Source organism: Triticum aestivum, chromosome 5D, assembly GCF_018294505.1.
Source record: "Triticum aestivum cultivar Chinese Spring chromosome 5D, IWGSC CS RefSeq v2.1, whole genome shotgun sequence".
Classification (NCBI taxonomy): domain Eukaryota; kingdom Viridiplantae; phylum Streptophyta; class Magnoliopsida; order Poales; family Poaceae; genus Triticum; species Triticum aestivum.
Genome location: NC_057808.1, coordinates 293572788 through 293576828, shown reverse-complemented (window position 1 = coordinate 293576828; position 4041 = coordinate 293572788).

Below are 4041 nucleotides of genomic sequence, written 5' to 3'. Positions count from 1 at the left end.
GACAGGTAGGGCCAAAAGATTGTTTTAATCAAAAAAAGCTTCGAGACGGCCTCAGGCTGGTCATAGTGGGGAGTAACTTATACTAGTGTCATGCATATGACACTAGTCTAAGTTACTGCCTTCATAGTGCAAAGTAACATAGGAGTAGTGTCATAGAGGAGTTCATTTATTAGCTTGTAGACTCATCTTGTCTTGGGAAGCGCTATGTTACAATAACATATTATGTTACCACTTCCCATTAACTACATGCCACTTAAGGAAAATTTTCTTGGAGTGCGCTATGTTACTTGCTAAGTTACTCCCACTATGACTAGCCTCATAGCATGGAGCCGACCCCAACGATTTTAAGCTTAGAGGCACGGTACACGCTATCCTAGACTACTCTACACATAAAAATGCCACACGAGCGTCCGGGCTGCGCTTGGCTCTTCGCCTCTTTGGGAACTCGAACAATGATGGTACTACTGCAGTGGAGTACTACCGTATGCTTCTGGCCATCTGACACCGAATGAACTGCTGCATGTCCACCGCGTGCGGGAGGGAGAGCGTGTAGCGAAAGCTTCTCCTAGTCCTGCCGGCCACCACGCTCATGGGCGACGGAGGGACGCGGCTTCATTGACTTACTGCTCCTGCCTTTGGGTGTATGACAGGTGGGCCCAACAGGTGGCTGGCCACCTGTCATACAGCCAAAGGCAGGTGCAGTTAAGGCACCGGAGCTCAGTCCGCGAGGGAGAGGGCGTTGTAATCAAAATTCTCGTTGTTGTACGAGTTGACGTGACACATCGAAGCAGTGCACTCGATATATTTCAATAATTTGTGTTTACCGATGCATTAATTACAACGCATGCATGCATGTCATGACTTTCCTTTTGATACTTGCATGTGTTGATTTAATACACCTTGAAGTAGTATGAATATGTGAAGGTAAAGCTTTGTAATGCCCCGGCCCTAAAGCGAGAGATGGTTGTGCACGAGGAGGGACGACAGACGAGGAGCTCTGTCCTGGTTTATTGGTCCCTATGATAATCTGTGCCAAATTTGGACTATAAATTTAACTAACCAAATGTTCATGCATGTCACGAAAAATTACATCATTGAAAACTATGTTCAAATACGAATCAAAGGATATAATTTTTGTTAACATGCACTAACATTTTGTCAGTTAAATCTTTGGTTAAAATTTAGCACAAATACAAAGGGGCCCAGTAAATATTGTACTCTCACATTTTGTTTTGAGGATACTCCCACATAGAAAATATAAATAATAATGCATGTTGGGGCAGCCCACATTTCCGATAATTTTAGCCGTGGGCTTGTTCATAAATTTTACGAGGCGGTGGTTGTTCATTTAATGGAGGGTCTAGTACCAAACTTGAACGATACAAATTGCGACCTGGCACACCGTAACACCACTTGGAATAAGCGGGTAGCTATCTCAAAAAACAATCAACAACTAAAAAACGGCGACCTGGCACATACACAATTTTAAACGATTGTTTTGATGGAGTGAAAAAAGAAAACTACCCCACTATATGTATTATATATATAGGCCGGAGCCTCTGCGCTTGCTTGCAAGGGTTGCTCTATTCACACACTCTCATTCTCTCCAGATCTAAACAAGATAGCGGAGGTAACACTGTCTTTCTATCCTCACAGCTGGTTACAGATCCGGACGTATCCCCCTCCGTCGGTGAAGGGGAGGAGGGGCAGCGTTTAGGCCGTCGACGACAGCGAGGGAGGAGACCCACTGCCGGCCGCACCGTTATCTCTGGCCGAGCGCTGGCGGCGGAGGTCCTATGATCCCTTCGTCATTGCCCTAGTGTGGGCGGATCCGGCCTCCCTCCGCCCACCTATCCCCATCCTGACGACCTTCAGGTATATCTTCCTTCGAAACTGGCCTAGCTCTACTTCCCCGGCTCGCTACATCGCTGCATGTGCATCATTTTCTACCTCTCAGCCCCTCTCAATCGGATGGTCCAACGTCACCTATTTTTTTCTATTGTTTGAGGTAAAGCTACTTCATGGAGTCGAATCTTGTACTTAGTTCAAACAGGAAATAAGGGGGGGGGGGATTTAGTATGTACTACATCGGACTTGGTACAAACAGGAAGGAAAGAGGGTGAAAGTAGTACATACTGGTCATCCAACCGGTCAATTGGTCGAAAAGGGAAATATAGGGGAGACGTTGTACACAGTGGTATGACCAGGACTAGATTTGCTATCCACACATAAGAGTAGGTGCCTAGAGTGAACAAAAATGGGACCAACCCAGATATGTTTCTTGGATGTTTGTTTCTCGGGGCAACAAACTCTGAATCACCACTTTATGCCCCTGTTTAGGTACATGGTGCTGGACTACTGGTGCACCAACTATCCCATGCCCTTATACCAAATATTTAGCTGTTCTTAATCTAATGCCCATGGTAAAATGAAGCCATGCCACTGTTATAAGCCATGACAAGTTTAGCCAAATGTTTTTGCCAGTAATTGTTTGAGACTCTGACCGTTTCCTCTGTAGCTTTTTTTTGCAAACAGGGATATCCATTTCACCTCGTTGCTATTGTGACCTTTTGGTGCATTGCACAAAACACTTCTTAAAAGAAGTGACTTTTGTGTTGTTTAACTGGAATGTCAGAATGGAACCGTTGGTTCATTTCGGTGGAGCTGCACAAAGGGAGATCTGTGTTCCAATCCTCATCATCCATATTGGCACCATAACCTTCCTTTAGGTAAGAATGATATTTAATGCATGTGTTCATCTCTATTTTGCGACTGCCATGAGAAAATAATGCTATTGTTTACTAGTACACTTGTACTCCCTCACTGAAAAAACCAATTCTGAAATAGAATGCCAATCATGTACTTGGTTTCACCAACTGGTGAGGAGAAAGAGAAACAAAGCATGAAGAGGAAGAAGAAGAATAAAGAGGAAATGGAGATCACACGATGGTACCGTCCTATGTTATCCTGACATCTTTCTAGTGGTATTGTATTGCTGTGTTGCTACTAGTCTTAATTTACTTGGAAGACTAGCAAGATTCTCGTGTGTTGCACGTAACATCAAGATGCATTTGTATGAGTAGTTTATCTTGTGAGAGAAAAGGATGAACGAGGGAAGGCCTTATTTGCAAATGTGGAGAGGGTTGTGGGTACCTTTTTGCAAAATTGCCATAGTTTCCTTCCTATCCGTTAGATATAAATCGGACGACCTATATTGCAGGATGGCAGGCACACCATCATGACCAACTCTGTTTTTTATAAAAGGAGTAGAGTAGATAAAAGTAGAGTAGAGATAGATGGAGAAATGCAGCAGAGTAGTACTTGGGTTGACGACACATCATACTAATTAACTGGATTCTGGATGCATCTGTGACCCAGCTCTACATGATCAACAGTGCCAAGGTGATCTTGCTGAAGCCGAGGCCTCAGTCGAGGCCATTCAAGGGCTCCGGCAACGTCCACCTTACATGTGAGACAATCCTCCAGGGAGCCTTTCCACTTCTACTGTCTCTCCTGCAAGGTCACTTAATTAATTAGGAATACTCACTGGTACGCGTCGCTGCTATACAAACGGTTTTTGACCCCTTTCCGCGACGGCATTTGGAACCGTCGCCAAGTGAGTTTGGGCGATAGGGGGTACTTCCCATACGACCCAGAAATCGTCGGGGATAGGCCCTCGTGGGACACAGGCTAGGGCAAAATGAGCTCGTGTGTGATCGGGGGAGGCATCGAAACCCAACCATTTCCGTTCATATGTACATCCCACATGGTGAATCCCAGAAAAACATTTCCGTTTGTATGTATATCACACACAGTCAATCCCAGGAATACGTTTCCGTTCTTATGTACATCCCACACAGTCAATCCAGGGAAAACGTTTCCGTTCATATGTATATCACACACAGTCAATCCAAGGAATACGTTTCCGTTCTTATGTACATCCCACACAGTCAATCCAGGGAAAACGTTTCCGTTCGTATGTACATCCCACACAGTTATGTGTAGGCTCGTGTGTGAAAGGTGTAACTATCACACACGCTC